Below are 27238 nucleotides of genomic sequence, written 5' to 3'. Positions count from 1 at the left end.
TTAGTACTATTGTCTATACCCCAAATAGAGTACAAGTCAAGAAAGGTACAAATGCTACACATTTTGAACTATGGTATGGATATGATCCTAACATGAAATATTTTAAAAATCTTTGGAAGTAAATGCTATATACTCAAAGATAATAGGAATTGAAAACTTGATGCAAAGAGTTATGGAGGTATGTTCCTAAGATATTCTACCAAGAATAAAGCTTACAAGTGTTTAAATTCAAATACTAACAAAGTTGTGGAAAGTACAAATGTAAAATTTTGATGAATTTATAGAAAGAAGTGACATTACATGCAATGAAAAACCTAAAGATTATAATACATTCATCTATGTGGATGATAATGCTCCCAACACTCCAAATAGACATGCAATTCTAGCTATAGTTTCCTAGGAGATAGGAAATGATGAAGTGCAACAACAAATTGTCAAGCTCCTGATAGTGGGTGTGAATGAACAAAAAGAATATGTCAAGTCATAGATAGGAAATTCTAACCATGAGATAGAGAATTCAGCCAAACATGCAAATATATACATAATTGAGATGCATGAAGTGATTAAATTCATAAACACTAAGTATCTTTGGCATTGTTGTCAAAGAGGGAGAGATATATAAAGCTACAAGAGATGAAAGTTATACTACAAAAGGAGACATAAACTAAGAGAAAAAGAGGGAGATATGATAGAGGAAGTTTACAAACTTGTAAAGATGGGAATCCAAATGAAACTAAGGATATTGATCACTCATGATAATGAAACATTTTGGATTGCATGGTACCAAAGAGGGAGATTATTGTAAAGATATGAATCTTAAGACACGTTGAGGTGTTAAGATATTGAGAAATTCTCGTCAATGCCAAAGATGAAAATTGTTGGAAACTTGCAATTGAAAAAAATGTTGTTATGTCATTGATGTTGAATCTACTAATGAGACATATTTCTATTTGATCTAAATGCCATATCTATTTGATTGATGAAGAGGATTTGAGAGGTTTCTCATAAGAAAACACCTAGAGAAAAGGTCAAGTTATTGAAAGGAAGCTACAATGGACATTTGATTAGTTAGACTTTGATAGGACAAAGTGATTATTTATATCAAGAATGTGAAGCTAAGCCAAAAAATAGAGTAAATTTTTAAGGAATGTTGAGTGATTCTAGTGTCAACCGAGCCACATTAAGTGCCAAGAAAATCTAGTGTTGACTGAGCACTAGTATTAACTAGGCAATTTAGTTGATGTCAAGATAAGAAGTTTTATAGCAATCAAGTGATTAGTGACGACTGATTGTCAGAACTTAGTAATTTTCAATTGATAGTACTTTGAATGTATTTGGGGAATCATGATTTCCAACTGACTCAATTAATTTCTTGGTAATGTAAATTGTGTTGAAGATAAGATTGATGAGTTGGATTGTTAAATTAAAGGAGAAGATTAGGTTAAGACCTAATATATGGATTGCATAGAAGTTTCTAGAGGGTGGAAGGTGGATAGATACAATTTATGTAAAGAACCATACTATAAACCCTAAGATCTATAGTGATTATGGAAAATGACAAAGAAAGAATTATCTATTTAAGGAGGTATAGAGCCAAAATTCATGCATATGCACATAGAGAAAGGTGGAACATAGATGCACAAGGGTGAACACATGTTTGAGTGTGAGGATGAAGCAAAAGGAAGTGCTTGTGAATTTTTTGCTGATGTTGATAAGTGAATCTAAGAAGAAGGCTTAAGTTTTTATGTGAAGGAAGATAACTTCTTATAGTGTTACTAAGAAAGTTAAGAGTCAGAGTTGAAAAGGGAGCTTATTAGTGAATCAACACATGAACCAAACAATGATCTAAACCTACAAAGTGAGTTGTAATCATATAGATCAAAACCCTACTATTTTCTTTCTAATCATTGTAAATAATTTGTATTGATTTCTTTGTAATCAAAGGTTGACCTAACATTAATTTGAAGGACTTACCAATATATGCAAATGCTTTAGCAAGGTGACATTCTAAATGGAATGATCAAAGTCCTCTGACAAGGCCACTCCCAACAAGGTGATTAAATCCTCTAACTAGGTCACATTTAATAGTGGTTATTATAAATTTTAATAGGTTTGGCTCCTAACAAAGTTCACTTTGAAAGACTGAAAAAGTGGTGACATGTTGCTGGCAATTTTTCCCAAATTGGGTTTCCATGTAAAATCCTAGTGTCAAACTTGTGTTGAGTGTTTTATATGTTTTACATTTGATGAAGTTTAAATTCAACAAAGTATGTTATGTTTAGGGAAATAATTTTTTTAATCAGTAGAATAGAGACCAAAAAACAATAGGATAAGTAGAACACTGAATGTTTTGAAGTCTAATTATTCAAATGGTACTTATGGACCTTTATTAACTAATTCATTCCCCTTATCAATTATTCTAAACATTTATAAAAATTATTGGCTAAAAGGATAGCAAGAGGAAATAAAAATTACAAAGGTAAACTCCATATCATTTGTTTTAGATATAACAAGGTTGATCATATTGTAGCAAGGTGTCTTGATAAAGAAGAAAAGGATGAGAGGAAGGAAAATAAATAATAAGGAAGAAAAGATAATAAAGATAGCCAAGGAAATAAAGACTAAAAGGGAAGAGATAAGAAACCATGTTACATTGTTGAAGAAACCACTAATATTGACATTGGTGAAAATGATGAAGTTGTCTATGTTTCTATGAAAGATGAACCCGATGATAAATTTCATGAGAAAATTGCTTTAATCTCACATATAAGATAGAATGATAGATGGATAATTGATATTGGATGTTCACATCACATGACTGGTGATACAAGTAAGTTTGATAAGATGGTACATTATAGTGGAAGTAGTGTCAAGTTTGGAAATGATGCACCATGTTGTTTGAAAGGTAAAGGATCAATTATACTTAATGATAAGAACAAATGTGATAATTCATATTAGGTTGAAGGTTTGAAATATAAATTGTTGAGTTTTGCATAGTTGATTAGTTTAGGTTATAGAGTTGAGTTTTAGAACAAGAAATCAATGATCTATGATGCTGTTGGTGAACTAATAAGAAGTGGAGAGAAAACCAAAGGTAACTTGTTCTATCTAGACCTATTTGATGAAACATGTTTGTTTGCATGATTTGAAGATGTTTAGCTATGGAATAGGAGATTCTATCATGTGAACTTTGATAATCTTACTGAGATTAGTAAGAAGAAGAGAGTAAGAGGACTGCCAAAGTTGAGTAAACCTGATAAGGTGATGTGCAAAAATTGTTAATTGGGAAAATTGGCAAAGTCTAGTTTCAAGAGAAAAGTTTATTGTTTTGATGACGCTTTGAAATTAGTTCATACTTATTTATGTGGCCTTATTGGAGTGCAAATATGCTATGGTGATACATGCTTTATCTCATTTTTTGATGAATAGTCCAGGATGATGTCTGTAGTGCCTCTCCCATTTGATTTATGTGAGTCATCCTAATGGATGCAACCTTGTTGATCTTTTGTTGTGAAGAGATCATGATTGGGACCATGAGTGGATTTATGTTACTGCATTAGTTGCTTTGTTTATGCTTATGGCTGATTTATGAGATTATGATGTGTTAGATGGTTCACTAAGGTTTGTGCCAGTGGTTACCAAGATCAAGGTGGTATCATGATGTTGTTTTGTGATTACCCTAAGATGTGTGTAGAGATTGCACTGTGTACTATTACCCTGCTATAGTGGACTAGGTTCCTGTAGTAGTGGTTAGTCATGTTTATAATTGTGTTCACTTATGTATTATTTTAAGCAAATTTTAATGTTGTTTAAATAACCATTATTGAATTCTTAAATAGTTAGGGATGGATTGTCCATGTTGGATTCAGTGGTTATATGTTGCAGATATTTACCTTGTTATGTTTTGATTCGAGAGATACTTGTCACTCATGTTATGTTTTATGTTTGAGATGACTTGAGGGTTAGATGTTATACCTTGATTTCAGTGTCATAGATGTTAGATTACTATGTTGTTTAGTTGACCATATTGCATGATGATGTCATTTTGAGATGATAGTGTGTTTTATGATGATATCTAGTTATTTGGTATTTGGACACATCTCTGATTATGTTATGTGATGGATTTAAGGCTATGGTAATTTACATCATTCTTTATTCATTATGCTATATGTGAATGTGAGTGATGTAAATGTATTATTTTGGTATAATTAAATAATCATTAAATTAAGTGATTTAATGCATTTATTGCTTTGACTATGTTATTATATACAATTACACTTGATTGTGTTGTTTAGTGTGCAGGATTTATATCCCTGGCAATGACATAGGGAGTTAGTGATTTAGTTATTCACATTTTACCAATGTCATCCCTGTATGGTCAACGTATCCTTATTTTAATTGATTAATTAATCCTTTTAGTGATTATTAAATTTGAACTCATTTGCATTTTGTGATTAGACCAACGAGCGCATCTATGCATTTAGAGGTTCACTTTTTCATGAAAGTTAAGGAAATTTTTGTGATTTTGGGTTTTTGGGATTTTAATTTTATTGAATTTAATATTTGGTAGCTTTGCCATAAATGAATTCCTATTCATAGGAATAGCCTATTTTCGTCTGGGTCAATTCTGTGTTTAACTAGGCTGGTTGGTTTAATCAATTATTTAGTTGAAAAGTGAATAAGTATTGAAAAAGGAATTTAATTCCTCACTTCTCACTTTTGAATTAGAAAGTTTAAGAGTAAAACCAAAAATCATCTTCATGAAGATTTACTAATTTTTTTTATTGTGGGAGCTACGGGCATGGGATCATTTCGATATTGGCTCATTGGATCTAGCTCAGGGAGACCTTGGATTGCTGTGATTTTTGGCTACTCCTTTGGGCTTTTTATTTTTTGGTTTAGATTCCCATTTTTCCATTTTGGTTGTGAGGTAGGGATCTTCCATTTTATTGTTTTAGCTTCATTTTTGCTTCTGGTTTTGGTAGCTATTTGTTTGGAGGCTAAAAATTAGAGTTCTCCACCATTTCTGTATGCTAGCTCTACCTAGTTGGGTGGATATTAGCATTTCCCTTTTTTTTGGGGATGAAAATTTGTGGTTTTGCATCGTTATGTTGGCCATTTTTGCATATAGAATCCAAACCTAGATTTTATTTGATACTTATGGCTTTTGTGCCCTAATACCAAATGTGTTTTAATTTCAATGTTTTTGAGTTTTGAGGTTTTATCAGCTCATTTTGTGTGTTACCCTATTTTCTTGGGTTTTCTTGGCATGATGTTGTTCATGAATTCATATTACTCATAGGATGTCATTTAGACCATTTTTGCACTTTTATGTTTCCATTAGGATGCATCTTGCATCCATACTCCCAACTTTGTGTTCAGTTAAGTGATTTTATACTTGGTGTTATTGTTTCTTTTGGAACTTTGCTTTGTTTTTTTAGACACTAGGATTTATGTAGAATATATACTCTTGGATTGAGGCTAGTTAAGTGAGTTCATGATGTTCGATCTTGTTGCATCATTGGGATTTTTGTAGAATCCATACTCTTGGATTGAGACTAGTTGAGTGAGTTCATGATGTATGGTTTTATTACTCTTCAAGATTCATGTAGAATCCATCCTCTCGATCTTTTGTTGGTTGTGCGATATTTGTTTATGTTCTCATCTAGTCCTTGTATTATGATCTTTGTAATGGTGGTGCACCACACACAAGTACATGTACGTACATTTTTTGGGTGACTTGTGAGGTCCGATCTTCTGTGGTACTTCTAGGAGTTATGATCACCTGGGGTTGGGTTGGGAATATGCATGCTTATAGACACTCATCATTAGATGAGCATGGGTATGGTAGGGTAGCATATGGAGGGGGCTTCTATCTTGTAGCTTGGTGATCATGGCACCATAGATTAGCAGACGAAGCTTTAATTAAGTGATAACTAAATATAATGTGTGAATGGTAATAAAACTTGACATAATAAAACAACACTTAAGTGTGTGAGCCTTCCATTGGGAAGTTGGGTCTGTACAGATCTAAGTTTGGGCTTATTGATGCCAAGAAACTCTCCATGATGTTAGCCCTTTCTTAGTAGCCCATTGAGTGTTTGACCAGGACCTATAGTTTATGCATTGTCTTTGATCTTGGTTTCAGTCATCATCACTATCTAGCCTAAGTGTTAGCCATGGATGTTTTCTTTGAGTGTGTTTGTGGTTGGATCTTTATCTCCATAAGCACAGGGGGTGTGGACCTATGGGTTTCATGTGGTTGGGAGGTGTGGCTACCTTCACCATTCCTAGGGACTAGTACATATAGATGATCCTTTTTCCTAGTGTGACCATTGCTAGATGTTTTCACTTGATACTTTGGGTTCCAAAGTATGCTTTCTTGTGATTTATTCTTTCATTGGAATGCTTGGATGTTGTGATTTCCCAATTTTAGAATAGGTTTTAATAGGAAATAAGGATTAATTACCAATATTAGATTATTAAAATAATATAATAATAATAATTATCTATTTTAAAATACAAATATTATTTATAATAAATAAGATAAACAATATTAAATATCTTTAATATATACTATTGGATATATTTAAATCTAAAATATATAATAATATTAAGGTTAAATATAAATTATATATATTTTATATATAATAACATATCATTATAGATATATACATATTGAAATAATAACATAATATAGAAATAAACTATTATTATATTTTACTATACAATAATAAATATTAATATATTAAGCATATAGGTTATGAGTTATCTAATTAAAGTATACATAATGAATTAATATTAATAATATTGTATTAATAAATAATAATATAATATTAATATTAATAATATAATATACAAATTAAATGAAAAGACATGTCTCTTCTCTTATTACTATATAAAAAGAAGTATTATGTTAGTATGGGGGATATGAATGGATTTTATAATATCAAAAATATAAATGGAAGGTAAAAATGAGTAATGTTTTGAAATAGGTCATTATAATTGGTATTAGAGCAACGATTCTACCATCCTATAAATGATAATGCAAACAATGTATCTAATGATAGAAAATTTATAATGGTTTTTGACTCTGAGTCTCAAACGTCAAAGGAAGGCTTGCTATCAGGTGTGCCAAAGAAGAAGATTTGATATTATCACTTATATTTCCCTTTAAGGAGTCACTCGTGTATAAAGCATAGAAAGGTTATGATTGCAACAACTGGTGCAAGTATCATAATTGTATATTAGATATGGCATCTATATAAGAGCATATATTAATAGAGATATATCTGAGATGGCTAGTGTGACAGAGAAGACTACATGCATTTTCTAAATATCATAGATGACAAATCTCTACTGAGATTACTTGTCATCCTATAACTTGTAGCATATAATATACATGAAGATCAGAGATAGCTATATAGGATATAGTGTGTATAAAATAATGTAAAATTAGAAACAACCATCTTATATGTACTAGATTTTGGGACTACAACATTTCTTAGATCTGTCCATCACCCATATTAAGAAGATTCATCATTGCATTTGCAATTATCGAATCTCCATAATGTGATCAATGCTCTGGGCATGGATTAACGAGGGCCCTAGCATAAGCACCAAAGGCATAGCTTTGAGGGCTTTGGTGGGAGACCTGTGATGCTAGAATCTCTTAACATATGATAATAGGTTTTATGAATATTAGGTTGTGGTCTTTTCCCACATATACTTTAGATTAATAGCACACCACTTACAAAAATATATCTTATGGGACATTACAATTAGGCACCATCAATTGGACAAAGATGGGAGCAACAACCAATAAAAACCCACAAGCAAAGAGATAAGGGAAAAATAATGACAAATAACAAGTATATCAAAGGATATATAGATAATACAAACAAAGTGATAATAGGTGTTATTCAAGCCATGTCACCCATGTACCGATGTGCTAAAGCTCAAGAGAACAAGTCATATGCACCTAATAGCATGTTAGAAGAAAATAGGTAAACCATTCGGGCATGTAAAATATATAAAGTATGAAGGGAATGTATAAAGAATATATAATCATTGAAAGGGAAGTACATGGCATTCGATCCCATATGCAGACATGTGCATTAATAAATATGGTCACACCACATACTAACCAAGGTATAAAGTGGAAACAACATAGAGATACATGGGTATTGTAGACACCTAAAATTGTCCAAATCACATGTCTTGACCAATTAAATAAGTATTTATTATTTATTTAATTCCCTTACCTTTAATTAAATAAATTTTACATTTATTTAATTATGTTCATCCTTTCTTGATTTAAATAAACTAAGGTTTATTTAAATCCTAATCTATTCTCCTTGCATCCTAACTCATCCACTTTAATTAAATACTTCGTTTACTTAATTAATCCTTTCCTAATCCCACTTGGAATTAAATATTACATTTAATCCTATTTGAGCACATGGCTCCTAACTTTAACCCTCACCTAACCTCACTTTCCTAACCTAACCCATCCTTCTAATATAGGTCAACTCACTTATCCACTAATTAATCCTAGTTCCTCATCTCATCACATCCTTAATCATTTGCACAATCCTAATCAAAGGATTAACAAACCCTAGTCACATGTGACATGTGACTCTTACACACTTACACCTTTGTCCCCCTTCACATGTGAACCAGATGTGTCTCACACATGTGTGAGGAAACCTTGAGCCTCCAACCCTCTTACACATGTCATGACCCATCACTTTCAAAGGTGTCTCACACATGTGTGAAAAACCTTGAGCCTCCAACACTCTTACACCTGTCATAAACATGTCACATCAAAGGTTGCTCACACATGTGTGAGCATATTGCCCCCTTTGAATGGTCAAAACCCTAATCCACATGGAGTCTACTTGGCCTCCACCTCATAGACACCTCATCAATCCTGAGAGATTCTAGCCCTTCATCTTGCATTCAATCTCAGCCATATGTTGTACCTCTTTTCCTATAAAAGGAGAGCTCTCTCTTCATTTCCATGAAGCACCATTTACCTCATTGTTATGCTGTAAGAATTAGTGAGCAACCACATCCCACAACAATGAAATCATCTACACTTGATGATTTCATGAGGTTTGCATATGTGCTATTTTGAATAGTTTATACTCTTTTGATTTCATGTTATGTTTATTTCCATGTTCTCTTGCATATTTGAGGTTGTGGTCTTTTCCCACATATACTTCAGATTAATAGCACACCACTTACAAAAATATATCTTATGGGACATTACAATTAGGCACCATCAATTGGACAAAGATAGGAGCAACAACTAATAAAAACCCATGAGCAAAGAGATAAGGGAAAAATAATGACAAATAACAAGTATATCAAAGGATATATAGATAATAAAAACAAAGTGATAATAGGTGTTATTCAAGCCATGTCACCCATTTACTGATGTGCTAAAGCTCAAGAGAACAAGTCATACACACCTAATAGCATGTTAGAAGAAAATAGGCAAACCATTCGGGCATGTAAAATATATAAAGTATGAAGGGAATGTATAAAGAATATATAATCATTGAAAGGGAAGTACATGGCATTCGATCCCATATGCAGACATGTGCATTAATAAATATGGTCACACCACATACTGAACAAGGTATAAAGTGGAAACAACATAGAGATACATGGGTATTGTAGACACCTAAAATTGTCCAAATCACGTGTCTTGACCAATTAAATAAATATTTGTTATTTATTTAATTCCCTTACCTTTAATTAAATAAATTTTACATTTATTTAATTATGTTCATCCTTTCTTGATTTAAATAAACTAAGGTTTATTTAAATCCTAACCTATTCCCCTTGCATCCTAACTCACTCACTTTAATTAAGTACTTCATTTACTTAATTAATCCTTTCCTAATCCCACTTGGAATTAAATATTACATTTAATCCTATTTGAGCACATGGCTCCTAACTTTAACCCTCACCTAACCTCACTTTCCTAACCTAACCCATCCTTCTAATATAGGTCAACCCACTTATCCACTAATTAATACTAGTTCCTCATCTCATCACATCCTTAATCATTTGCGCAATCCTAATCAAAGGATTAGTAAACCCTAGTCACATGTGACATGTGACTCTTATACACTTACACATTTTTCCCCCTTCACATGTGAACCAAATGTGTCTCACACATGTGAGAGGAAACCTTGAGCCTCCAACACTCTTACACATGTCATGACCCATCACTTTCAAAGGTGTCTCACACATGTGTGAGAAACTTTGATCATCCAACCCTCTTACACCTATCATAGACATGTCACATCAAAGGTTTCTCACACATGTGTGAGCATATTGCCCCCTTTGAATGGTCAAAACCCTAATCCACATGGAGTCTACTTGGCCTCCACCTCATAGACACCTCATCAATCTTGAGAGATCCTAGCCCTTCATCTTGCATTCAATCTCAACCGTTTGTTGCACCTCTTTTCTTGTAAAAGGAGAGCTCTCTCCTCATTTCCACGAAGCACCATCTACCTCATTGTTATGCTATAGGAATTAGTGAGCAACCACATCCCACAATAATGAAATCATCTCCACTTGGTAATTTGTGAGGTTTGCATAGTGCTACTGTGATGTTCATGTTATCTTTATTTTACATTGTTTTCTTTCATATTTTTAAGTTTGCATAATCATGTAGGAATATGCATTAGTTTCTTAGTGTTATTTCCTTGATTAAATTTTTATGCAATACATTTTGGCACACTCGGTGGGACCCACTTCACGAGTTCAAACTAACCATCTAATGTGTTTTTGAGTGTTTTGTGAGTGTTCAAGCTTGTAGGTTGAAGGCTTGCATTTGGAGATCAAGTTTCATGAGGAGCCTCTAATTGAGCCAAGAAGCCCATCATCATCTTTGGAGTGCATAAGGGAAGTCTTTCGACATATAGTACTTTATATTTCATTTCTTGTTGATCTATTCTCAAGTTCTAGGAGTGTATATACGTTGAATATATTTCTTTGCCAATAGGAAAAATTTTAAATAAAAAGAAAATACTCCCATTTGGTTGATAAATAACTAGGTTTAAAAAAGAAAAAGAAAAAAAAGAGGGGTGAGTTGATTTCGTTTTGTTTTATTTTGTTTACCCATATTTCTTTTAAAATCATTTACATTTATATATTTAAAAAAAAAAAGTTGGGGGAATAGATATATTAAAAGTTGTTTTTATAAATATATATATATATGATTTAGGTCCAAAAAAAAATAAAAATATTTTTAAAAAAATAAAATAATAATAATAATAAAAATTTGGTTTGGTGCAAGTCTGATTGGTAGCGGGTGCCACCACTCGCAAGTGGCGCAACTGCCACCTACACCCTATTCCTCCTCCCTGGCAATGCTGTCGTGACCTTTGCCATCCCTTGGCCATGGCTAGTTGCACTTCAACTCCTTTGTGCCAGCCAAAACATTGCAGCTCCCCTCTGACATCGAGTCACTGCGCTCCTCCCTCCAACTGTGGCGTCGAAACCCCAACGCCACTACCACCACCACCGCGGCCACCCTCTGCCCCATCTGCCACTTACAACACCACTAACCCCACAACACCACATCACTCCTTGTCCCTTGCTACATCCACCATGCAACCTTGGTCATAGTCACACCCCTTTGTCACAACCAGTAGTAGCTACAGAAAAGTCGGGCGCCTCTGTAATTCTACCGCTACGGCCCCGCACAATACAACCCTTGGCTTCTCTACCATGGTCGAGGTCTCCTCCACTATGCTATGCCCATGGCCAATGCCACTTGCCCTACGTCTCCCTATCCCTTAGTCCCCTCAACCCTAACTTCTCGCTCCTCTGCTCGGCCTCTAAAAACCCCTTTCACCCCCATCCAAATTTTGGTTTTTTTTTTATATACTTAGGTCAAATTTTAAGTATTGTTATTGTATGTTTTTAAGAAAAAAAAAACTTTATTTAAAAATAAAAATAAAAGAAAATGTCAAAAAACAAAAAAAAATTCTTAACATTCTCCTAATCGTCAAATTTTTTGTTCGTAGGTTGCTGATGTCAGCATTGCATTAGCAGTCCACATGCCCTTCTAGGCCATAAGGAGTAGCCTTTGGTTTTTTTCTCATAACTTGAGCATACAAACTCCATTTTCAAAAATTGAAATATCATCGAAAAGATGATTTTGAGCCCGTCATGATGGTGCTAGTTTTGCTAGATTTTGATGTTGTTTATATCTCTATTTCCTCTGTCAAAGACTAAACTTTGTGCTAACCTTTTCATTGCAGGGTTGTTTCACATTTGTCCTACATTTTCACTTCCCTAACTTGTGTTTTTGCAGGGATATTTTCTCACTAACCATATTGCTTGTAGGTTTTGCCTTAATTTTGTCTTGGGAATGAACTTGTATTCTTAAACACTCATTTTTGAATGCATGGTTAAACACTAAAACAATCAAACTCAATCTTGAATGCATGGTTAATTGAACACTTTTTCTTTGGAATGAATGACAACATAATCTTGAATGTCTAAGGAACAACAAACATTGCAATACACATTTCAATTTGGTGCTTAAAATGAGCAATCACTCAATCTTGAATGCATAACAGAATTGATTCTTTCCTTATCGAATTTGCTTATGTTGACGACGCTTGATTTACTTATGTTGGCAAACTCTCAATTTTTATAATGTTTTCAAGTTGGAAAGAACTTTGTATGTTATGAACACATGTGTCTTCAAAGTAGATTAAAAAACCTAAAGCTCCGTTGGAAAAGAACGTGTGTCTGTTAAACCCTAAGGCCACTTACATATTCTCTCCCCTCGTGCCGTCGGGTGATCTTGGGTGCACAAGAAATAAGTGGTCTTATTTTTCTTTTTTAGGAGGCCTACTTGGGGATTTCATCACCCCTTGGAATGACCTCAACTCTAGTGTTCTGGTGGAGTATAAATATCGGCAGGTGAATCGAAATAAACCTCTCTTGGAAGCAAAATATTGTCACTCTTGGCTAAGCCCCAAAGAACTTTATACCTTTGGGAAGCGAAGGAGGTGATTTGGGTTACTATCTCCCCCCGGCTGTGTGGAAGTATTCTCTTTCATCTACAAATTTGGGCCTCACGTACATTGTGTATATCGAGGACACCCTCTAGTTGACCCTTGTACATCCTAGTTGCAACCTTATAGGTTTTTTGGTGTGTTTGACATTCTTGAGTGTTTGAAACACACTTCACTTGTACATATTTCCATGTTTGATTTTTCATCTTAAACTATAAAATCCAAAAACATCATAAAACATACAAATCCAAAAAAATCATAAAAGTTCAAAAAACCAAAAAAATTCAAAAAACAACAAAAGCAAGTCTTGGTTTAGGTCCTCTTAGTCAAGTTGTCCACATCACTTCCACATCATATCTTCTTTCCATCCAAGTCATCACCCACATACATCTCTTGTCTTCATCATTCAAATCATCCCTTGACGTCTTAATCATCTCCATTCATCCCCATCATTACCTCATTTTCTTAATCATTCAATCAAATCCATAATCTTCATCCTAATCATGGTTCATAATACACATCAAGATCCAATTCCTTCATTCAATGATTCATCCTCGTGATTCTTAATCCAATCCCTTTTCAATTTCATTCCTTTCTAATCAATTCTTAATTCAATCCATTTACATCTTCACCCATCATCAATCTTTCTAATTTCATTCACGTCTTCTTCTAATTCAACTTTTAATTACATCTTTCTACTTTGGACATAGGAGCATTGTCATCATATTGGACTTTCATTCAAATCTCATATTCATGTGGTTAGGATTTTTATCAAATCAAATCAAACCCTCGTCAACATCAATATCAATATCAAATCAAATCAAATCCAATCAATTTCGAGTCAAATTAAAATAAAATCAACACAAAGTCCAAGGCTCCTAATCCTAAGTTTATATCAAATATTTCATCACTCTTCTTCTAACATCTATGGATTTTAATTTTCTTAATCAAATGGTTGACAATCTTCAAAGACAATATGGAGTTATACCTCCTATTCAACCTACATATCAAATCCATCCTCAAAACTTCATATCCAACTCTAATCCATCTCATGTTAATTATTCTTCTACCTTTGACAAGGGAAATCCACCTCATTATCCTTCACCTACATACAATTCCATTCATAGCCCACACACTTCCTCAAACACAAATGCCCTTGCCATGGAAATGGAACAATTAAAGAATTATCTTTTAGCAAGTCAATAGAAAGAGTCCACCTTCCATGCCATGTGTCCTCTTCCTTCATGTTTCAAAGATCATAGTCCTCATGTCCCATCCAACCCCAATCCTCCATGCAATCCCCTACCCATAGTTCCACCTTCCCACAATCCTAATCCTCCAAAATCCACATCATCCCCAACTCGTAAGGGGTATTTCTCTTCCTTCTTGGTTAAGTGTAAAATACAAAATGAAGAGAGCCAATTACCCAAAGTCATTCCCCCAATTCCATCTCAAGATCTTCCTCCAAAGCATGAAATTATAGATTCCTCTTCTCCTCCAAATCCAAGCATTTCTCCATCCCATCATTCCCCTATCCCTCAAGATCCATTTATCCCTCCTAGTCCATCTCATGATCCCCTTCCTAATCAAGATCAAGGCATTCCATGTACCACCAATTCCATTCCATCTTATGAGTTAGCCTCCATCGATCCTCCACTTCATGCAAAATTTCCTTCCACTCTATCCACTAATACTCCTCCATGTCAAGATCAAATCACTCCTATTCCATCTCATGATCCATGCATTCCACTCCATGATCCTCTTCTAAGTCAAGATCACAACACCCTTTCATTTTCCTTTCATGATCCCACTCCATCACAAGATCCTTTTATCCCTCATGATCCCCCTTGCAATCCTAATCCTCCACATGATCATATCATGCCCATCCCATCCACTAATGAACCCCATACACCCTGACTCACATCTTTTGTTGAAAATAATATGCATCCCCTTGAAGAAAAAATTTCTCAAGATGTTGGTATACTTTCCACTCCTTCAAAACCTAAAATTCCTCCATCCAAACCTAAACATTCCCATCATCCATATTCCAAGTCCATTTTGGGACCTTATATCCATATTCCAATTCCTTCCTCACTTCCATCCATTTTAGGTCCCTATGTTTCACAGCCAAGTCCTTCATCGCTTCCTTCCATTTTGGGTCCTTACATACATCCATCCACCATATCCATGTTTTCCACATCATCCTCTCATGGTCCTAAAGATCAACAAAGGCACACATCCTTGAATTCCTTCCAATGTTCACCATCCATACGCTCTCCTTCATGCACCCCTACCATGGCCAATGGAAGCACATTGGATATCAAAGAAAAAGTGAATGAAGCCAAAAATCCACAAAAGCACAAGGATCAACATGTCCCCTCTAAATGACATGTTCAAGAAAAGAAAAATCTAATCCAAAGCAAAATCAAAAAGCTGCAAAGGCTGAAAATCAAAAATGAAAAAATCATGTGGATCCCAAAGCTACTTAATCTAGCAATGAATCTCAAAGAAAGATTCAAAATGACATCCAATTTGGCTAATCCAAAGGCTTCCAAATCCATTTTGGGTCCTTATATACTCAAATCCACCATCCCCAATCCATTGTCGCCTTCATCCATTTTGGGTCCCTATATCCCAAAATTCAAAATTTCTCCTACATCTCCTCCAAAATTTCCTCCTTTCCCTCACCCTTCAAGGTGTGTGCCAATTATGATCTTTCTGTCTCCTTCATCCACTCACTCACAAGTCTTCTGAACTTGCATCCACCAACCATGTCTTTCTCCCTCCCACTCCACCCCCTTAATCCAACCTTTTTCATAAGTCATTTTCCTCTGTTCACTACACTATCAACATCTAGGAGAAAATAGTAAAAATTCCTTGAAAATAAAAAAGAAAGGAAATGATATCAAGGGATCACATCCATATAAATAGATGCTTGAGTCCTCCCTTCGCTTTCCTATCATGTATCCATTGCCTTCCAATTCTGCTTATCCATCCATTCACTTTTCCTCTTCCACTTGCACTCTACATTGGGGGTAAGCTCCATCCATACCATTTTCCCTTACATCTCTCCCATACTTCCATTTACCGTTCATCATATGTTTCGATCTTTGATCTTGACTTTCACTTTCTTTTCATCCATCCACATGCACTTTCCATATCCCTCGTGCATCCTCCATCCATTATCCTACATATATCCGTCCACTTTCACATCTTTGATCTTGACTTTCACTTTCTTTTCATCCATGCACATGCACTTTCCATAGCCCTTGTGCATCCTCCATCCATTATCCTACATATTTCCATCCACTTTCACATCTTTGATCTTGACATGCTGTCCATATCGTGCATCCCACAATCCTTGTCATGTTCATCCATTTTCCATCCATACTGCTACATATGTTCATCCCCCTTTCATATGTCCTTGATCTTGGTTATTCCTTTCATTTCATCCACTTCATATCCCACATTGCATCCATACCCTTCATATCATTATCCCTTTTTCATACCCTCCCTCACATATCCCTTATTCATTCCCCTTTCATACCCATGCTCGTGATCCCCATTAGAGGCACAATACCAAAATGTTCATACATGCTTTAGAAGAAAACATGCATTCTCTTCCTCCATACTCTAGACTTCCTACCATCTTTCCATTTTCACACACATTGCCTTCCATTTTTCTATCCTTGGTATGGGGCACTTGGAATCCTTTGAAACATGGTCATTAGCTCTGCATTTTTTGATACCCTATCATTTGGCCCCTCATATTCTTCCACCATTCCTTTCATTGCCCACATCATGTTGCTTCCCATCCATTTACCATGCCTTGGCTCTCCCTTGTCATTGGTCTCAATTCATTTCTATCCATTCTATTCCACATTCATATCACATTCAATCTAATTCTTCCAATCACTTCAATCCAATTCATTCATCCTCTAATTCAATCAATTTTCAATTCTTCTAATTCTTTTACATCAATTTCTATTATACTTTCTTCATTCTTCATCCTATCAATATCTATTCTTCTAATCTCATCCACATTCATTCTTCTATCCACCATAAAATCAAAAAATCAAAAATAAAAAATCTCAATCACTTGTGCAATCAATACTAATCCAATCAATCTAACCTTGCAATCTTGTCCATCAATCCTGAATCAATTCATCAATTTGACCTATTTAGCTGATAATCCATTAACTTATTTTGAACATTCTCATGGGATGAATCCTTCCCAATCCTTGGATGTGCATTACGCTTAGCATTAGCTTTGCCTTCCTTAATCAATCATCATCAATTAGTCCATTCATGGGTTTTCAACTTGACTATGGGCAAAATGTTGGTTTGCTTTTGGTTTATTGTGCATGATTGCTTGTTACTTGTCTGCATTAGTATTTTATGCATTTATGGTCTTTGCATCCTATTGTTCCAGGAATCATGGTCTTCCATATCATGGTTTCATAAGGCATACGGTTGTATTAGACCCCTTTTTTTTCACGTACTTGACACATTGTCATCTTGGTTCCTCATACCTTGGTGCATAGTGTTGAATACAATATCAAACTTAGGTTGTTCATGCCATTGCAGCATAACTCCCTTCCATCCTTGCATCCATTTTGAGAGAACATCCATGTTCTCCTAACCCGCATGTCCTCTCAAGGGGGCATACCCTTCCATCCTCATCATCCTTCCTCATCCTTCCATGACTGGGGCATAATGCTACTAGTCTTATCCTCCCAACCACTATATTTTATTCTTCTTTGATATAACATTACTAATGCTATATCAAAGAGGGAAAAAATGTAGACACCTAAAATTGTCCAAATCATGTGTCTTGACCAATTAAATAAATATTTGTTAGTTATTTAATTCCCTTACCTTTAATTAAATAAATTTTACATTTATTTAATTATGTTCATCCTTTCTTGATTTAAATAAACTAAGGTTTATTTAAATCCTAACCTATTCCCCTTGCATCCTAACTCACCCACTTTAATTAAGTACTTTGTTTACTTAATTAATCCTTTCCTAATCCCATTTGGAATTAAATATTACATTTAATCCTATTTGAGCACATGGCTCCTAACTTTAAACCTCACCTAACCTCACTTTCCTAACCTAACCCATCCTTCTAATCTAGGTCAACCCATTTATCCACTAATTAATCCTAGTTCCTCATCTCATCACATCCTTAATCATTTGCACAATCCTAATCAAAGGATTAGCAAACCCTAGTCACATGTGACATGTGACTCTTACACACTTACACTTTTTCCCCCTTCACATGTGAACCAAATGTGTCTCACACATGTGTGAGAAAACCTTGAGCCTCCAACACTCTTACACATGGCATGACCCATCACTTTCAAAGGTGCCTCACACATGTGTGAGAAACCTTGAGCCTCCAACCCTCTTACACCTATCATAGACATGTCACATCAAAGGTTGCTTACACATGTGTGAGCATATTGCCCCCTTTGAATGGTCAAAACCCTAATCCACATGGAGTCTACTTGGCCTCCACCTCACAGACACCTCGTCAATCTTGAGAGATCCTAGCCCTTCATCTTGCATTCAATCTCAACCGTCCATTGCACCTCTTTTCCTATAAAAGTAGAGCTCTCTCCTCATTTCCATGAAGCACCATCTACCTCATTGTTATGCTGTAGGAATTAGCGAGCAACCACATCCCGCAACAATGAAATCATCTACACTTGATGATTTCATGAGGTTTGCATATGTGCTATTTTGAATAGTTTATACTCTTTTGATTTCATGTTATGTTTATTTCCATGTTCTCTTGCATATTTGAGGTTTGCATAATCATGTAGGAATGGATGTTAGTTTCTTGATGTTTATTCCCTTAGTTACATTTTTATGCAATATAGGTATCAAAGGAGAATAGGGATTTTTAATGTAATGATTCCATCATGTCAGTAGTGCAAATAGTCTGTGATTGTTATAAAATCCAGACTCCAAAATAATGTGCATATTTATATAATGCCACTAAGGAGAAACTAGAATGAAGGTATGTTCATGATAGTGAGGTAAGTGTATATAATGGATTTTCTTATATTTTAAGAATTATGAGGTGTTACTTTTCAGTTATTTATTTGAAATAAGTACTTCAATTTCACTAATTTTTTATTACATTTATATTTTAGAATTGTATGGTAATTTATCAATAAAAATTATAAATCATTGGAATAATAATTTTGATGTATTATACATCATGATTATATATAATTATATATATGTTGGCATAATGTTTGTGAAACATATCTAAACTAAATTTCTGCTTAAGTGAAAGATAAAACTATAAGAAAAGTGGATAGAAATCCCTTTTGGGTCTCAAAAGGAGACATTATTCAAAATATTTGTGCTTAAATCCATGATGGAGGGAGTGTACAAGGTGAGGAGTAAATCAGTCATGTTGGGGCATAGGAATTCCAATATGGATTTTACGATCTGAGGAAGCTCCAAGCTGAATGTGTCCAAACTTGAGTAGCTATGAACCTTCCATCCATAATGAAAGTAAACATGTACATAGTGGGTAGGAAGTGTGTACAGCGGGAGGAGTAAATTAGTTATGTTGGGGAAAAGGAATCCCAATATGGATTTTAAGATCTGAGGGAGTCCCAAGCTGAGTGTGTCCAAACTTGAGCAATAGGAAACCTTCCACCCATAATGAAATTAAACATGTTCCTAGTGGGTAGGGAGTGTGCACAAGGAAAGGAGTAAATTGGTCATGTTGGGGAAAGAGAATCCCAATATGGATTAAAAATCTAAGGGAGCCCCAAGCTGAGCATGTCCAAACTTGAGCAACAATAAATTTACCTTTCACTATGGAATTATACACCCTATTATAGTACCAGCTATAGAAAAGTTGTTAAAAATATGCATCCTCAAGAACTTTTTATTTCAAGATAGAGGAAAGGAGAATGAAATTTACAGTCAAAGTGGTAAAACATTTCCTTAACCTTTTCTTATTTCAATTTGTAAGCTAGATTCTAACATGTCTACATTGTGTCTTCATGCATCAATGTGTTTGCTTCATGTCTTCTTTGTGTCTTCATGCATTATTGTTTGCCTTGTGCTTGCATCATGTCTTCATGCATTGATGTGTCTACTTTGTGTCTCCATTCATATGTTCTTGAACATGTTATTATATACTAACATGTCTACTTTGCAAGTGCCTAACACATATGTAGGAAAGAGAATGAATCTAGACTATGAATTAATGAGGATCAAATCAATTGCTTGACGACAAGAAAATTTGAGAGGGGAGGGCTGTGATGCCCCCAATTTTAGAATAGGCTTTAATAGGAAATAAGGATTAATTACCAATAATAAATTATTAAAATAATATAATTATTTTTATTATCTATTTTAAAATACAAATATTATTTATAATAAATAAGATAAATAATATTAAATATCTATAATATATACTATTGGATATATTTAAATCTAAAAAATATATAATTATATTAAGGTTAAACATAAATATATATATATTATATATATAATAACATATTATTATAGACATATACATATTGAAATAATAATAATATAATATAAAAATATATATCAAGGAATGGTGGGATGTTGTTGTGGATGAGACTACTATGTACAAGGTTGCTAAGAAACTTAGATATATCAAAACTGGGATCTACAAGTAGAACAAGTCTGACTTTGGCAACATTTTCTAGGACAATGAGAGGCTTTTGGGTAACTTGGTTGATGTTCATAATGGTATCCAGATTTGGGGATATGATGATGTCTCTCTCAACACTAAGAAAGACATCCTCACTAAGCTTCATAATGTGGTTGGGAAAGAAGAGATGTATTGGAGATAGAGATCTAGAGCTATTTGGCTTCAGGAAGGAGACAAAAACACTAGATTCTTCCACATGTCTACTTTGAAGCACCAAGCCACTAATAGAATTAGAGAAATCAAAAAGGGGAGCAAGACTATTAAAAAAGACAATTTGATTGCAGAGGAGGCAATCAAATATTTTTCTAAGATTCTCACTAAGGATCTAAACTTGAATATGGAAGATCAGAATGATGTTATCATGGCAATACCCAAAAGCATTGGGCAGGATCAGAATTGGAACTTATTAGCCATTCCCAATTATTAGGAAATTAAAGCAACTATTTTTAACCTACTGGTGAAAAAGGCCCCTAGTCCCAATGGGTTCCCCACTTTCTTCTTCTAGCAATTCTGTGACATTGTTCAAGCTGTCCAAAAATTCTTCGGGGTGAGGGACCTCTTGAAAGAAGTTAATGATACCTTTTTAGTCCTCATTCCGAAGATTGTTGGAGCTGATACTTTTGGTTCTTTCAGACCCATCAATCTCTACAATTCCTTTTATAAGATCTTTGCAAAAGTTCCTGCCAATAGACTTATCTCCATTCTACTAGTTATTACTTCTCCCTAATAATTGGGATTTGTCCTTGGTAGGAAAATTCTCGATTCCATAATGGAAGTTCATGAGGTTACCCACTCTTTGGATGCTAGAAAGTAGGAGGGCTTTCTTCTCAAGCTAGATCTTTCTAAGGTGTATGATGGAGTTGACTGGGGGTTTTTTACACTATATTCTTGATGCTTTTGGTTTTAATGGTAAGGTGAGGGAACTTTTCTCTCAACTAGTTAACACTCCATCCTTTTTTGTCCTAGTGAATGGTTCTCGCTCTGAATTTTTTAAACCTTCTAGGGGTCTTTGATAGGGAGACCCCTTATCCCCCATCCTATTTTTCATTTTGGTAGAAGGCTTGGGGAGGCTCATTCATTCTAGTAGGAGGAGAGGGGATCTGGTGGGGCTGAAACCTTCCTCTAGCCCTTCAGTTTTCACTCACCGGCAATTTTTTGATGACACCATTATGGGGGGTGAATCCTTGGTTAGGGAGGCTAAATGAGTTAAAAAGATTCTGATCACTTATTCCAGAGCCTCTGGCCAATTGATCAACTGGGAAAAAAGTTTGGTTTTCTTCTTTAACACCCTGAATAAAAAGGAGAAGAAGATTGCTAATATTTTAGGATTCAAGGCTGGCTTGCTTCCTTCTACCTACTTGGGGCTCCCCTTGGGAGTTAAGCCTCCAAACTCTTTTTGGGATAATCTGGTGGATCATTTCAACAAGAAACTAGCTGGTTGGAAAGGTATCACTTTGAGTCAGGTGGGAAAAGGTCATTCTGATTAATTCCACTCTTCAAAACCTCCCCAGTTATGCCCTTAGCCTATTCTCCATCCCTTCCAAGGTGGCTAACCACCTTGAAAGCATTCAAAGAAATTTTATGTGGTTTTGGCTTGATGAGAGAAAGAAGCATCATTTGGTGGCTTGGGACTCTATCTGTAAGCATAAGAAGCATGGAGGATTGGGCAATAGAAAGTTGAAACAGTTCAACTCTACCCTCCAAGCCAAATAGATTTGGAGAATTTTCAATAATGTTGGTGAATGGAGAGACATTATGTTATCCAAATATGCTAAAAACCTCAATCTCAAATAGTTCATTAACAAAGAGACTCACCCCAATGGCTCTTTCATCTAGAATGTTCTAGTGTGTTCCAAGGACTTAGCTTTTGGCAAAGCCAAATGGTCTATGGGAAATGGAGAAAATATCAATTTTTGGATGGATAACTAGCTCAGCTCGGGCCCTCTCTAGGAGAATGGAGACTTCAATGTTTGGGCTAATGTTTTCATTGAAAGATTTGGCAATAGGGTGAGGGACTACAAATTCAACAATAGGTGGATTGACCTTACTCAGGTTTTTGCAGATTTGAAGCCGCTCATGGAATTGGTGAGACTCATTCCTTTATCAAATAATTAGGATGTTATTATTTGGAGGGATACCTAAAATGACCTTTATTTGGTGGCTTATGGCTATGAGTCTCTCTAGCCTCAGGTCCAGGCCCTAGTGTGGGCAAAACCCTGGTTCCCTAGATGCACCCTGAAGATCAACTTTTCTTCTGGACCCTTTTGCAAAATTGCATCCTCACTGTGGATAATCTCACCAAATGAGGTAACATGATACCTAATAGATGTATTTTATGTAAAAGGAATTGTGAGAGTGTTGATAATTTGTTCTTACATTGCCCTTTCACTTCGTCCGTCTAGTCTTATCTCTTGTCTTTTTTAATCTATCCTAGTGTTTTCCTTCTAATGTTCTAGAGCTCTTTGTTCATTGGCAATATGGTTTGGAGTTTAATCTTTCCAAGTCTTTTTGGCTATGGGCCTTACCCCATGTCTGTTGGGGGGTATGGAAGGAAAGGAATAACTACATATTTAGGGACAAGGAGGAAAATAAGAAGGTGGTTTTCCATAAATGCTTTCATACTTTGATGGAAAATTGTACCAATGCTAAGGGTCCTTTCCCCACCCTTCTACCTAGGGTCAATAATAAAAGAAATGGTTGCTACTGGTCTCTCCCTCCTGAGGGATGGTTTAAACCCAATTTTGATGGTGCTGCTAAAGGTAACCTAGGAAAATTTGGGGTGGGAGGAATCATAAGAAATGAACATGGTAAAGGTATAGAGGATTTCACTGCACCCATTGGAAGTCAAACCAATCACTATGCTGAGACCTTGGTGGCTCACCAGACTATCAAGTTAGCAAAGGAAATGGGAGTTAACTATCTCTAGCTAGAGGGAAACTCTAAAAATATCATAGACTTCCTCATAGGAAAAAATAAACTAACTTGGACTACAACTAATATAATTGGGGAAAGTACCAAAGACCTCCAAACTTTCAAAAAAGAAAATGTGGCACATGAGTACCACGAGGCCAATATGGTGGCAGACAGGCTAGAAAATTGGGGGCTAAGCATAACGAGGTGTCCAAATGGGTTGATAGATTTGACATCCTATCAAAAGTTAATGAAGTCATTGAAAAGGATCGTATCCTAGGTAGATTGGGAATTATTAATGATCATAATGAAAATTAGTTGTTTGCAGGCTGAGTTCAGTTCTAACATGTGTGATCTAAATAAGGTAATTATTATTTTATTAGGAAGGCACATAACTATGGAGTAGAAGTATGATTTCTCCAATACTTTCCATATCCACAATATCTTTCATCTTATGTTGAGTATTGCTAAAAGAAAGAAAACTCACAAGGAAAATAACATTGCTAGTGACAAGAAAAATAGGTGAGCTAAAGACTTGCAAATTCTAGAGAATTTAGGTTTCAGAGGTAATGGTGAGGAGAACGTCATGGTGGGAGAATGTCACAAATGGGAGCCACAGGATGAGGCACATAAATGTAAGAGGAGAACCAAAGTTTGGAATATCTTGAAGAAAGGCGAAATTACTAGCTACATTGAATGCCTTCATGGATGGAAGCCCTCGGTTACCAAAATCATGGTCTAAAACTAGAATGAGGGCACATTTGAAATTGATGGGGAAAAGTTCTTGGTCATGAGAGAAATTATCTCCCATGTTACCGGCATCCCCATTATTGGCAAAAAATTCTATAGAGATTGAAAAATCTCTGGCCAAGTGGTTTTAGAATTCACCAAAAACTAGGAGGAAAAATAACTAGTGAAGTAGGGCACCCACTACCTCTCAAGGTCTATCGAACCTCTTTGGAGATTTGTACTAAGGGTGATCATCAAATACATCACTCTCAACACTAGGTTCAATTGCATATGCACCTACCACTTCATGCTTCTCAATCATTTTAGGTACATGGTAAAAATCTCCATCCCCTTTTACTTCTACTCTTCCTTGAATGAGAATATTAATGAGTTCCAAGATAAGAAAACTCAAAACCCCACTCTCCACAAGGGGCTACTTTTGTTAATTTATGAATATTTTAAGGCTAGGACAATTAGCAAGCATATCAGAGATAGGAAAGAGGGCAAGAAAGTGAAAAGGGACTTTGATGATTTTGAAGAAATTTACTCCCCTTTAGAAATAGAGGAAAGTTTAGATATGTATACAGACTCTAAGGACTCAGAGATCTCACAATGTAGCTCCCAAAAAAAACCCATGATAGCAAGGAGATGGTTGCACCCCCCGAGCCCATGAAACTCAATGATACCTCATTGGATAAGGGGTTAGAATGAGTAGGATGAAGGGATGGAAACATGAGGTGATAGTGCCAAGGCCGAGGAGAACATCAGGGCTAAGGAAGGAAAATAATGAAGGAAGAGTAAAAGAAACATAATAATAAAAGTGCCTTCCAGCAGAGAAAAGGATGTCAAAGGGACTATTAAGCAAAAAAGGAAAAGAATGGAAGACAACAAGGAAAAATAGGGAGAGGGAACCAAGAAGATGGAGGAGAACCCTATAAACAAGATTGAACAAGATCCCAACCAGGGATACGATGAGGTTGGCAATTCCACCTACAGATGCTCGATAATTGGGAAGGGCAAGAAGGTGGTTTGGAGAAACTTTGACCATTCCAAGGCTAATTTTTGGATCAAAAGAGAACTCATTAGAACACAAGTTAGAGAGAATGATGAAGGCAAGATCCAATTGGAGGAACTTATTGATCCTACCTTGGTTATCCTCAGTGACATTGACAGGGAGAATCTAGAGATGGATGTTATGAATAATGCCAAGAATTGCACCATGGATAGCTATAGGACCACTAAATGGCTCTTCCATGAAATCATTTAGCTCAAACATAAACTAAGTACACTAGAGAGAGATACTTATAGCCTCAAGAATAGGCTAATGAGGATGAGCTTAGTGTAGATAAGAAGATGGACACTTTCAACACTAGATCCCTTGAGATGGACAAGACCTTGCAAGGAATTTTCAAGAAAAATATCAACATTCGCAAGGAAAATGAGAGTATCAAAAGGTTCATCCACTTTGGGGAAGATCAGATTATCTACAAGGAATAGGATCGGGACATCATCCCAAAGGATAGGACTCTGGATGATGGCACAAGGAAATGAACTAGATCTAGCACTAGGGAAAAAGAAACTTTAGCTCCTGAGCTGGAGCCTTCGGAGATGAAGGAGGAGGTAGGCAAGCTATTCGAGCTTGAAATCAATGTTGCTAAGATGCTAAGAGACATCATCTGATGTGCCTTGGCCTTTGGTAGCCTATCCTAGTTTTTAGTGCTTCTCCCTGATTTTTTCTTGTTTATTGTTTGTGCTAATTGTTGTTTTGCTTTCTGGCTCTTGGTAGCCTTTTTCGTTTAAACAGTTAACTGATTTAACTATGTTTGGGGTTTCAGGGGCCTTTTAAAGCATATTTTCCTTAATAAAAAAACTATTATTATATTTTAGTATACAATAATAAATATTAATATATTAAGCATATAGGTTATGAGTTATCTAATTAAAGTATATATAATGAATTAATATTAATAATATTGTTGTAATAAATAATAATATAATATTAATATTAATAATATAATGTACAAATTAAATGAAAAGACATGTCTCTTCTCTTATTACTATATAAAAAGAAGTATTATGTTAGTATGAGGGATATGAATAGATTCTATAAAATCAAAAAATAAATGGAAGGTAAAAATGAGTAATGTCTCAAAATGGGTCATTATAGATATCATGTTTAGATGATGCTAGTTTATTTGAAACATTCCTATATTATGACATATAGCATATGATTAGATGATGTGAATTGCTTCATTGGAGAATCTATTGCTTGGTTTTATCATGCTAGATTTCCTATTTATGGTGTTTAGCATAAGATAGATGATGTGGTTGATTTATTGGATTATCTTATGCTTTACTTCTAGCATGTTAGATTTCTTTATTCTTATGTTGTATCACATTTTAGTAGTGATGTCCTCATAACATAGATCTAATGATCTTGTCAATGGTTTGGGATGTTACACGTGGGGGATGGCTAGGACCCATAATGGTCTTATGATGTTATTAATAGTTGGGAGGAACCACATACTTAGTTTGGTTGTTCAATTATTGCGATGTTATTTCTATACATTGTGATGTTGCTTCTATACACTATGATGTTGCTTTCAGTACATTCTTTTATTGCTATGGTTTATATGGATAGATGTTCCTATTTCTTGTTTCATGGCATCTTGTTGTTTATGTAATCAAGTGTCATTCCTCGATCTACATGGATTTAGTACTCCCCAATGTAGAGGAAATTTATTTCCTAGCTATTTACCTTTATGTTTTATTATATCCTCATGCAAAATTGTACTTTCCCATGCAAGAATACAAATGTTGGCAAGGT

The sequence above is a fragment of the Cupressus sempervirens genome, chromosome 10 (assembly GCF_028749045.1).
Source record: "Cupressus sempervirens isolate cs-2001-9-10 chromosome 10, ASM2874904v1, whole genome shotgun sequence".
Classification (NCBI taxonomy): Eukaryota; Viridiplantae; Streptophyta; class Pinopsida; order Cupressales; family Cupressaceae; genus Cupressus; species Cupressus sempervirens.
Note: the sequence above shows the minus strand (reverse complement) of the source record.